At 38.1% G+C, this 13,326-nt stretch overlaps 1 protein-coding gene across 7 annotated transcripts in view; it reads right to left on the bottom strand.

Moving 5' to 3' along the window:
* Positions 1 to 13,326, bottom strand: part of MRPL39 (mitochondrial ribosomal protein L39) — a 235,389-nt gene that overhangs the window by 55,270 nt on the left and 166,793 nt on the right. For all 7 annotated transcript variants that reach the window (XR_010138877.1, XR_010138875.1, XR_010138874.1 and 4 more), the window contains one exon: positions 12,840 to 12,939. The gene's annotated coding sequence lies outside the window, so the exon portion shown is untranslated. The remainder of the gene's footprint in view (positions 1 to 12,839; positions 12,940 to 13,326) is intronic.

Here is a 13,326-nt window from a genome sequence, read left to right on the forward strand (position 1 = left end):
TTTCTGATCTGGCAGGTGGACACAGACAATAATCAAAGGATAATATGAATAAATCCCAATTATGGTAAATTCTCTGAAAGAGAATAGTGTCCTGAGAACGAGGGGTGGGAGGGAGAGGGGCAAGTAAAGAGAACAGATTATACGGCCAGAAAGCATACTATTGGACCAAGGAGAAGACAAAAAACCTGTGTAGCTAAATGAGAAGCCAGATGTGAAATGGGGCATAGAAATTAGGGTCCAGAAATTAAAACTTTATCTTAGATTTTCTGGGACAATAATTTTTGAACTTTACTCAATAAAATGACAAACAATTCAATATTTTTAAAAAGTAATGATATGATGAGGCTTGAAATTCAAAATGCCAGCCTTGCTACAGTGCAGATAAGAAATTAGAAAACGGTCAAAAGGATGCAGGAAGCTAATCTATTGATCCAGGTGAGGGACATGGCAGCCTTGAAACATGTACTGGAAAAATGATGTCTTACTCTCTAGATTCCTCCTCTCTGAGCAGGGCGTCTCTGAAAGAAAGGCAGCAGCCCCAGTCAGTGGCTTACTGATAAAACTTCCATCTCCTTGGGACAGAGCACCTGGGGGAAGGGGCAGCTATGGGGGCAGCCTCAGCAGACTTAAATGTTTCTGCCTGCCAGCTCCAAAGAGAGCAGTGGATCTCCCAGCACAGCGCTCAAGCTCTGCTAAGGGACAGACTGCCTCCTCAAGTGGGTCCCTGACCTTCGTGCCTCCTGACTGGGAGACACCTCCCAGCAGGGGTCAACAGACATGTCATACAGCAGAGCTCTGGCTGGAATCCGGTGGGTGCCCCTCTGGAAGGAAGCTTCCAGAGGAAGGAACAGGCAGCAATCTAGGCTGTTCTGCAGCCTCCGCAGGAGATACCCAGGCAAACAGGGTCTGGAATGGACCTCCAGCAAACTCCAGCAGACCTGCAGTAGAGGGGCCTGACTGTTAGAAGGAAAACTAACAAACGGAAAGGAACAGCATCAACATCAACAAAAAAAGATGTCCAAACGAAACCCCATCCGAAGGTCACCAACATCAAAGAACAAAGGTAGATGAATCCATGAAGATGAGGAAAAACCAGGCCAAAAAGGCTGAAAATTCCAAAAACCAGAACACCTCTTTTCCTCCAAAGGATCACAACTCTTCACCAGCAAGAGAACAAAACTGGACGGAGAATGAGTTTGATGAATTGACAGAAGTAGGCTTCAGAAGGTAGGTAATAACAAACTCTACTGAGCTAAAAGAGCATGTTCTAACCCAATGCAAGGAAGCTAAGAACCTTGAAAAATAATTACAGGAATTGCTAACTAGAATAACCAGTTTAGAGAAGAACATATATGACCTGATGGAGCTGCAAAACACAGCACGAGAACTTCGTGAAGCATACACAAGTATCAACACCTGAATCAATCAAGCAGAAGAAAGGATATCAAAGATTGAAGATCAATTTAATGAAATAAAGTGTGAAGACAAGATTAGAGAAAAAAGAATGAAAAGGAAAGAACAAAGCCTCCAAGAAATATGGGACTATGTGAAAAGACCAAACCTGTGCTTGATTGGTGTACCTGAAAGTGACAGAGAGAATGGAACCAAGTTGGAAAACACTCTTCAGGATATGATCCAGGAGAACTTCCCCAACCTAGCAAGACAGGCTGACATTCAAATTCAGGAAATACAGAGAACACCACAGAGATAAGTCTTGAAAGAGCAACCCCAAGACACATAATCACCAGATTCACCAAGGTTGAAATGAAGGAAAAAATGTTAAGGGCAGCCAGACAGAAAGGTCGGGTTACACACAAAAAGAAGCCCATCAAACTAACAGCGAATCTCTTGGCAGAAACCCTACAAGCCAGAAGAGAGTGGGGACCAATAGTCACCATTCTTAAAGAAAAGAGTTTTCAACCCAGAATAGCATATCCAGCCCAAACTAAGCTTCATAAGTGAAGGAGAAATAAAATTCTTTACACACAAGCAAATGCTGAGAGATTTTGTCACCACCAGGCCTGCCTTACAATAGCTCCTGAAAAAAGCACTAAATATGGAAAGGAAAAACCAGTACTAGCCCCTGTAAAAAAATACCAAATTGTAAAAACCATCAACACTATAAAGAAACTGCATCAACTAACGGGCAAAATAACCCACTAGCATCATAATGAAGGATCAAATTCACACATAACAATATTAACCTTAAATGCAAATGGGCAGAATGCTCCAATTAAAAGACACAGTCTGGCAAATTTGATACAGAGTCAAGCCCATCAGTGTGCTGTATTCAGGAGACCCATCTCATGTGCAAAGACATACATAGGCTCAAAATAAAGGGAGGGAGGAATATTTACCAAGCAAATGGAAAGCAAAAAAAAAAAACAGGGGTTGCAATCCTAGTCTCTAATAAAACAGACTTTAAACCAACAAAGATCAAAAAAGACAAAGAAGGGCATTACATAACAGTAAAGGGATCAAAGCAACAAGAAGAGCTATCTATCCTAAATATACAGACACCCAATACAGGAGCACCCAGATTCATAAAGCAAGTTCTTAGAGACCTAGACTCCCACACAATAATAGTGGAAGACTTTAACACCCCACTGTCAATATTAGACAGACCAATGAGACAGAAAATTAACAAGGATATCCAGGACTTGAACTCGGCTCTGGACCAAGTGGATCTAATAGACGTCTATAGAACTCTCCACCCCAAAGCAACAAAATATACATTCTTCTCAGCACCACATCGCACTTATTCTAAAAGTGACCACATAATTGGAAGTAAAACACTCCTCAGCTAATGCAAAAGAACAGAAATCATAACAAACAGTCTCTCAGACCACAGTGCAATCAAATTAGAACTCAGGATAAAGAAAATCACTCAAAACCTCACAACTACATGGAAACTGAACAATCTGCTCCTGAATGACTACTGGGTACATAACAAAATTAAGGCAGAAATAAATAAGTTCTTTGAAACCAATGAGAACAAAGATACAATGTACCAGAATCTCTGGAACACAGCTAAAGCAGTGTTTACAGGGAAATTTATAGCACTAAATGCCCGCAGGAGAAAGTGGGAAAGATCTAAAATTGACACCCTAACATCACAATTAAAAGAACTAGAGAAGCAAGAGCAAACCAATTTAAAAGCTAGCAGAAGACAAGAAATAACTGAGATTAGAGCAGAACTGAAGGAGATAGAGACACGAAAAACCCTTCAAAAATCAATGAATTCAGGAGCTAGTTTTTTGAAAACATTAACAAAATACATAGACCTCTAGCCAGACTAATAAAGAAGAAAAGAGGAATAATCAAATAGACACAACAAAAAATGATACAGGGAAGATCACCACTGATCCCACAGAAATACAAACTAACATCAGAGAATACCATAAACACCTCTATGCAAATAAATTAGAAAATCTAGAAGAAATGGATAAATTCCTGGACACATACACCCTCCCAAGATGAAACCAGAAAGAAGTCAAATCCCTGAATAGACCAATAACAAGTTCTGAAATTGAGGCAGTGATTAATAGCCTAACAACCAAAAAAGGCCCAGGACCAGATGTATTCACAGCCAAATTCTACCAGACGTACAAAGAGGAGCTGGTACCATTCCTTCTAAAACTATTCCAAACAACAGAAAAAGAGGGAATCCTCCCTAACTCATTTTATGAGGCCAGCATCATTGTGATTCAAAAACCTGGCAGAGACACAACAGAAAAAGGAAAATTTCAGGCCAATATACCTGATGAACATTGATGCAAAAATCCTCAATAAAATAGGACCAAACTGAATCCAGCAGCACACCAAAAAGCTTATCCACCATGATCAAGTTGGCTTCATCCCTGGGATGCAAGGCTGGTTCAACATCTGCAAATCAATAAACATAATCCATTACATAAACAGAACCAATGACAAAAACCACATGATTATCTCAACAGATGCAGAAAAGGCCTTCGATAAAATTCAATACCTCTTGATGATAAAACTCTCAGTAAACTAGGTATTGATGAAACATATCTCAAAATAATAACAGTTATTTATGACAAATCCACAGACAATGTCATCCTGAATGGGCAAAAGCTGAAAGCGTTCCCTTTGAAAACCAGCACAAGACAAGGATGCCCTCTCACCACTCTTATTCAATGCAGTATTGGAATTTCTAGCCAGGGCAATCAGGCAAGAGAATGAAATAAAGGGTATTCAAATAGGAAAAGAGGAAGTCAGATTGTCTCTGTTTGCAGATGACGCGACTGTATATTTAGAAAACCCTACCATCTCAGCCCCAAATTTCCTCAAGCTAACAAACAAGCAACTTCAGCAAAGTCTCAGAATACAAAATCAACGTGCAAAAATCACAAGCATTCCTATACACCAATAACAGACAGAGAGCCAAATCATGAGTGAACTCCTATTCACAATTGCTACAAAGAATAAAATACCTAGGAATACAACTTAAAAGGGATGTGAAGGACCTCTTCAAGGAGAACTACAAACCACTGCTCAAGGAAATAAGAGAGTACACAAACAAATGGAAGAACATTCCATGCTCATGGATAGGAAGAATCAATATTATAAAAATGGCCATACTGCCCAAAGTAATTTATAGATTCAATGCTATCTCCATCAAACTACCATTGACTTTGCTCACAGAATTAGAAAAAAAAAACTTTAAATATCATATGGAACCAAGAAAGAGCTGGTATAGCCAAGACAATCCTAAGCAAAATGAACAAAGCCGGAGGCATCATGCTACCTGACTTCAAACTATACTAGGAGGCTACAGTAACCAAAGCAACATGGTACTGTACCAAAACAGATATTTAGACCAACAAAACAGAACAGAGGCCTCAGAAATAATGCCACACATCTACAACCATCTGATCTTTGAAAAACCTGACAAAAACAAGCAAAGGGGAAATGATTCCCTATTTAATAAATGCTGTTGGGAAAACTGGCTAGCTATATGCAGAAAAGTGAAACTGAACCCCTTACTTACAACTTACACAAAAATTAACTCAAGATGGATTAAGGACTTAAACGTAAGACCTGAAACCATAAAAACCCTAGAAGAAAATCTAGGCAATACCATTCAGGACAAAGGCATGGGCAAAGACTTCATGACTAAAACACCAAAAGCAATGGCAACAAAAGCCAAAATTGACAAATGGGATCTAATTAAACTAAAGAGCTTCTGCACAGCAAAAGAAACTATCATCAGAGTGAACAGACAACTTGCAGAATGAGAGAGAATTTTTGCAATCTATCCATCTGACAAAAGGCTAATATCCAGAATCTACAAGGAACTTAGGCAAATTTGCGAGAAAAAAAAAAAACAACCCCATCAAAAAGTGGGCAAAGGATATGAACAGACACTTCTCAAAGGAAGACATTTATGTGGCCAACAAACATAAGAAAAAAAGCTCATCATCACTGGTCATTAGAGAAAGGCAAATCAAAACCACAATGAGATACTATCTCATGCCAGTTAGAATGGCGATAATTAAAAAGTCAGGAAACAACAGATGCTAGAAAGGATGTGGAGAAATAGGAGCGCTTTCACACACTGTTGGTGGGAGTGTAAATTAGTTCAACCATTGTGGAAGACAGTGTGGCGATTCCTCAAGGATCTAGAACGAGAAATACCATTTGACCCAGCAATCCCATTACTAGGTATATACCCAAAGGATTATAAATCATTCTACTGTAAAGACACATGCACATGTATGTTTATTGCAGCACTGTTCACAATAGCAAAGTCTTGGAACCAACCCAAATGCCCATCAATGATAGACTGGATAAAGAAAATGTGGCACATATACACCATGGAATACTATGCAGCCATAAAAAAGGATCAGTTCATATCCTTTGCAGGGACATGGATGAAGCTGGAAACCATCATTCTCAGGAAACTAACACAAGAACAGAAAACCAAACACCACATGTTGTCACTCATAAGTGGGAGTTGAACAATTAGAACACATAGACACAGAGAGGGGAACATTACACACTGGGGCCCGTTGGGGGTTAGGGGCCTAGGTGAGGGATAGCATTAGGAGAAATACCTAATGTAGATGACAGGTTGATAGGTGCAGCAAACCACCATGGCATGTATATACCTAGGTAACAAACCTGCACATTCTGCACATGTATCCCAGAACTTAAAGTATTAAAAAAAGGCCTGGCGTGGTGGCTCACACCTGTAATCCCAGCACTTTGGGAGGCTGAGGCGGGTGGATCATGAAGTCAGGAGATTGAGACCATCCTGGCCAACATGGTGAAACCCTGTCTGTACTAAAAAAAAAAGAAAAAAGAAAAAAGAAAAATTAGCCAGGCTTGGTGGCATGCACCTGTAGTCCCAGCTACTCAGGAGACTGAGGCAGGAGAATCGCTTGAACCCAGGAGGCAGAGGTTGCAGTGAGCTGAGATCATGCCACTGTACTCCAGCCTGGGGAACAGAGCGAGACTCTGTCTCAAAAAAAAAAAAAAAAATCCTCAATATATTACTCATCTTTTAACATCTTTTACTCTTCCTTTTTTTTTAAAAAAAAATCTCTATTTCTCTATGTACGCTATAGAGAAAACATTTTTGTATTTTCTTCAAATTCCCTAATTCTCTTTTTAATTATGCACAGTCAAGTTATTATCCTATTATCCTGTCGAATTTATTAGATCAACTATAAGAAAAAAACTGATGTATTGGTGTGTTGGGTTGAATGTGGAGAATAAAGAGAAAGGATAAGAGCTAACTCAAAGGTTTCAGGCTTTGGAACTAGATACAAGTTTGAAACACTGAAAAAGAACAAGACGTGTGATAGGAGGCCTTGGAGATTGTGATATTTTGGGGGACATGTTGAAAATGGGATGTTTCTGAGACATGCCAGTGGAAGAATCAAGAAGGCACCTAATTATTCATGTCTGGAGCTCAGTAGGAAAGCCAGTAATACAAAGACAAATTGTGAATTCTATGAAGTCTTTGTATTAACTCAGGCTTTACATGAAAGTGTAAAGAGATTTCCTAGCAGGGAGAGCATAGAGTGTGAAGAGGAGAGAGACAAAGATTGAGCTTGACCCAGGAAAGGACTGAATGTGCAAAGGAGTCAGAGACAGAGCATCTCAGGAGGTAAGAGCAAACCAAAAAACAATCATGATAAAAATTCATTATTTTAAAAAGGAGACTGTGGCTGCAACCACCACTAATATTTCTTCCTCTGCTGTCTCCACGTTGTAAAAGGAACATAAACTCAGATTGCCCCAGAGCTGTGGTGGGCAGTCCAGGAGTGCCAAGCTGGGCTCTATAGCCAGCACTCAAGTGGGAGAGGAGCCTACACTCAGAGTATTGAGAGGGGCATGGCTGCAACTGTGAGAAAATATAAGGAAGCCACATGACTGAGCAAGAGCCCACCAACTGATCAATATACCTAAGTACCACCTACTCGATCATACCTCAAGGCTTCAACACCAAAAATACCTCATTAACAGACTCCTTTGAGAAACCAAAGACAAAAAGTCAGCTACAAATAAAGACCCTGCACAAAGGCTCAGCTCCATGAAAACACGCAGAAAAGAAGTCTATTGACTGTATCAATCTACACTACAGTTAAAGGAACACCCACATGCAGAGATGAGAAAGAACTAATGCAAGAATACTGGTAACTCAAATGGTCAGAGTGTCATATGTCCTCCAGATGATTGCACCTGTTCTCCAGCAAGGGTTCTTAACCCTGTTGAGCTGGCTGAAATGACAGTATTCAGAACATAAATAGAAATGAAGATCATCGAGATTCAGGAGAGTGGCAAACCCCAATCCAAGGAAACTAAAAACCATAATAAAATGATACAGAAGATGAAAGATGAAATAGCCAGTACATATAAGAACTTGACAGAGCTGACAGAGCTGAGAAACACACTACAAGAATTTCACAACACAATTACAAGTATTAACAGCAGAACAGACCAAGCTGAAGAAAGAAAATCAGAACTTGAAGCCTGGTTCTCTGAAATAAGACAGTCAGACAAAAATAAAGAAAAAAGAATGAAAAGGAATGCACAAAACCTCCAAGAAATATGGAATCGTGTAAACAGGCCAAATATATGAATCACTGGCATCCCTAAAAGGGATGAGGGGAAAGCAAACAACTTAAAAAACATATTTTAGGATATCGTCTATGCAAACTTCCTCACCTTGCTAGAGAGGCCAATAGTCGAACTCAGGAAATACAGAGAACCCCTGCAAGATTCTCCCCAACACACATAATCATCAGAATTTTCCAAGGCTGAAATGAAAGACAGAATGATAAAGACAGCTAGAGAGAAAGGGCAGGTCACCTGCAAAAAGGGAACACCATCAGGATAACAGTAAATCTCTCAGCTGTAACCCTACAAGTGAGAAGAGATTGGGAGCCTATATCAACATTTTTAAGGAAAAAATCTTCAACCAAGAATTTCACATCAAGCCAAACTAAGCTTCCTAAGCAAAGGAGAAATAAGATCCTTTTCAGTTAAGCAAATGATGAGGGAGTTTATTACCACCAGACCTGCCTTACAAGATATCTTGAAAGCACTAAATATAGAAAGAAAAGACCGCTACCGGCCAATACAAAAACACTTAAATACACAGACCAGTAACACTATAAAGCACAATACAAACAAACCAGCATAGTAACCAGCTAACAACACAATGAAAAGATCAAAACCACACATGTCAATACTAACCTTGAATATAAACCGGCTAAATGGCTCCATTTAAACGGTACAGAATGGCAAGCCGGATAAAAAGGCAAAACTCAATGGTATGCTGCAAGAGACCAGTCTCACATATAATGACACCCATAGGCTCAAAATAAAAATTAAAAAATGGAGGCAAATCTACCAAGCAAGTGGAAATCAGAAAAAATCAGGGGTTGAAATCCTAATCTTAGACAAAACAGACTTTAAATTAATAAGGTTTAAAAAAAAAAAAAACAAAGAAGGGCATTACATAATGTAAAGAGTTCAATTCAACAAGAGTTCAATTCAACAATTTAACTATCCTAAATACATGTGCACCCAACATAGGAGCATCCAGATTAATAAAGCAAGTTCTTAGAGTCATACAAAGAGACTTAGACTCCCACACAATAATACAGACTTCAGCAGTCCACTGAAAGTATCAGACAAATCATCGAGGCAGAAAATTTAAAAAGATATTCATGACCTGAACTCAACATTGGACCAAATGGATCTGCTAGACCTCTACAGAACTTTCCACCCAAAAACAACAGAATATACGCTCTTCTCATCACCACATGGCACATACTCTAAAATTGACCACATAATTGCACATAAAACAATCCTCAGCAAATGCAAAAGAAATTATACCAAACACACTCTTGGACCACAGTGCAATAAAAATAGAAGTCAAGACTAAAAAAAAAAAAAAATTGCCCCAAACCATGTAATTACATGGAAATTAAACAACATGCTCCTGAATGACTTTTGGGTAAATAATGAAATTAAGTCAGATATCAAGAAATTATTTGAAACTAATGAGAGCAAAGCTACAACATACCGGAATATCTGGGATACAGCTAAGGCAGTGTAAAGAGGGACGTTTACAGCACTAAACACCCATGTAAAAAAGTTAGAAAGATTTCAAATTAACAAGCTAACATCACAGATGAAAGAATTAGAGAAGCAAGAGCAAATCAATCCCAAAGTTAGCAGAAGACAAGAAATAACAAAAATCAGACCTAAACTGAAGGAAATCGCAACCAAGAAAACCTTAAAAGATCAATGAATCCAGGAATTGGCATTTTGAAAAAATTACTAACATAGAGCACTAGCTAGACTAATAAAGAAAAAAAAGAGAATAGATCCAAATAAACACAATTAGAAATAATGGAAAGGATATACCACTGGCCCCACAGAAATAAAGATAACCATAAGAAACTACTGCAAACACCTCTACACACACGCACTAGAAAACCTAAAAGATACAGATAAATCCCTGGAAACATACACCCTCCCAAGGCTGAGCCAGAAAGAAATTGCTTCCCTGCACAAACCAGTAATGAGCTCTGAAACTGAATGAGTAATAAATAGCCTACCAAGAAAAAATAAATAAAAGGACAAGATGGATTCACAGTAGAATTCTACCAGATGTACAGAGAGAGCTGGTACCATTCCTACTGAAACTATCACCAAAAATTGAGGAAAGGGGACTCCTCCCCAACTCATTCCATGAGGCTAGCATTATCCTGATACCAAAACCTGGCAGAGACACAATGAAAAAAGAAAACTTCAAGCCAATATCCTTGATGAACATTGATGCAAAACCAATATCCTTGGTGAACATTGATGCAAAAATCCTCAACAAAATACTTGTAAACAAAATGCAGCAGCACATCAAAAAGCTAGTCTACCACAGTCAAGTAAACTTCATCCTTGGGATGCAAAGTTGGTTCAATGTACACAAACCAATAAATCTAATTCATCACATAAACAGAACTAAAGGAAAAAAACATGATTATCTCCATAGATGCAGTAAAGGTTTTTGATAACATTAACATCTCTTCGTGTTAAAAACTCTCAATTCACTAAATATTGAAGGAACATACCTCAAAATAATAAGAGCCACCTATAACAAACCCACAAACAACAGCATACTGAACAGGGAAAAGCTGAAAGCATTCTCCTGGAAAACTGGCACAACACAAGAATGCCCTCCCTCACCACTCCTGTTCAACATAGCTTTGGAAGGTCTGGCCAGAACAATCAGGCAAGAGAAAGAAATAAAGCATATTTAAATAGGAAGACAAGAATTAAAAGTATCCCTTTTTGCAAATGACATGTTTTTATATCTAGAAAACCCCATAGTCTCAGCCCAAAATCTCCTTCAAATGATAAACAACTTCAGCAATGTTGCAGGATACAAAATCAATGTACAAAAATCACTAGCATTTCTATACACCAACAACAGCCTAGCTGAGAGCCAAATCAGGAATTGAATCCCATTCACAATTACCACAAAAAGAATAAAATATCTAGGAATACAGCAAACCATGGAGGTGAAAGATCTCTACAATGGGAATTCCAAAGTGCTGCTCAAAGAAATCAGTGATGACACACACAAAAAATATAAAAACATCCCATGGTCATGGACAGGAAGAATCAATATCATTAAAATGGCCATACTGCCCAAAGCAATTTACAGATTCAATGCCATTCCTGTCAAACCACCAGTGACATTCTTCACAGAACTAAAAAAAAAAAAAAAAAAAAAAACTATTTTAAAATTTATATGGAACCAAAAGAGAGCCCAAATGGCCAAGACAATCCTAAGCAAAAAGAACAAAACTGGAGGCATCATGTTACCCAACTCCAAACTATACTATGGAGCTACAATAACGAAAACAGTATGGTACTGGTACAAAAACAGACACATAGACCAATGGAACAGAATAGAGAGCCCAGAAACAAGCCCACACACCTATGACTGTCTTTGACAAAGCTGACAAAAACAAGCAATGGGGAAAGGACTCCCTATTAAATAAATGGTGCTGGGATAACAGGCTAGTCATAAGCAGAAGATTGAAACTGGACTCCTTTTTTACATCATATACAAAAATCAACTCAAGATAAATTAAAGATTTAAATGTAGAACCCAAAACTATAAAAACCCTAGACAACTTAGGCAATACCATCCTGGACACAGGAACGGGAAAAGATTTTATGACAAAGACAGCAAAAGCAATCGTAACAAAAGCAAAAATTAACAAATGGGATCTAATTAAACTTAAGAGCTTCTGTACAGCAAAAGAAACTATCAACAGAGTAAACAGACAACCTACAGAATGGGAGAAAATATTTGCAAACTATGCATCTGACAAAGGTCTAATATCCAACATCTGTAAGGAACTTAAACAAATTTACAGAAAAAAGCAAACAATCCCATTGAAAAGTGGACAAAAGACATAAACAGATATTTTTCTAGAAAAGACATACATGCAGCCAAAAAGCATATTTTAAAAAGCTCAGTCTCACTGATCATTAGAGAAATGCAAATTAAAACCACAATGAGATATTGTCTCACACCAGTCAGAATGGTTATTATAAAAAAATCAAAAACTTACAGATGCTGGCAAGGATGTGAAGAAAAAGGAACACTTATACACTATTGGTGGTAACGTAAATTAGCTCAACCATTATGGAAAGCAATATGGTGGTTTCTCAAAGAGCTAAAAGCAGAACCACTGTTGGACACAGCAATTCCATTACTGGGTATATACCCAGAGAAATATAAATCATTCTACCATAAAGACTCATGCATGTAAATGTTCATTGCAGCACTATTCACAATAGCAAAGATATGGAATCAACCTAAATGCCCAACAATGACAGATTGGATCAAGAAGATGTAGTACACATACACCATGGAATACTATGCATCTATAAAAGAGAATGAGATAATGTCTCTTGCAGAACATAGACGGAGCTGGAAGATATTATCCTAGGCAAACAAATGCAGGAACAGAAAACCAAATACCACATGCTCTCACTTGTAAGTGAGAGCTAAATGAGGAGAACTCATGAACACAAAGAAGAGAACAACAGACACTAGGGCCTACTTCAGGGTAGAGGATGGGAAGAAGAAGAGGAGGAGAAAAAAATAGCTGTTCGGTACTAGGCCTAGTACCTAGGTGACAAAATTATCTGTGCAACAAACCCCCATGACACGAGAGCTTACCTATAAAACAAACCTGCACATGTACCCTCGAATCTAAATTAAAAGTTTAAATAGTAGAAAAGCACAAAATTTAAAAAAAGAAAATAGCCATACTTACCATGCTTATGGATTTGCTGATGTTCATACTTCTTAAGGGTAGAATATTTCCAACAATTGGGAGAGGAATGGGACCAGGTAGGAGCTTCCCTTTGGCATAGCTTCCATTCCATAGAAAAAGAAGCGTCAAACAAGAAGGACAAAACACCCAATGAAGCGATCCATTGATGTGCTTTGTGTAAACGCAATTGAAAGCTTAGAATCCAGATATTTTATGAGCACGAAGTGTAAGATAATCATCAAACATGGACTAAGCCTTTGAACTTTGGATAAATATTTTTTAATCATTGATAGACTTCAATCTACTGGTAGAAATAAAAACAAAAATCAATTTGGTATTGATCAATTTCTAAGTTTTCACTGGAAATTTCAACTAAAGGTAACTCACTTTTATAAAGATATGAACAAATTAAAACCAAAATTAGTAGAAAGAGTGAAGTAATAAAGCTCAGAACAGAAATAAACGAAATAAAGATTTTTAAATAATT

The sequence above is a fragment of the Pongo abelii genome, chromosome 22 (assembly GCF_028885655.2).
Source record: "Pongo abelii isolate AG06213 chromosome 22, NHGRI_mPonAbe1-v2.0_pri, whole genome shotgun sequence".
In the NCBI taxonomy this organism is placed as follows: Eukaryota; Metazoa; Chordata; class Mammalia; order Primates; family Hominidae; genus Pongo; species Pongo abelii.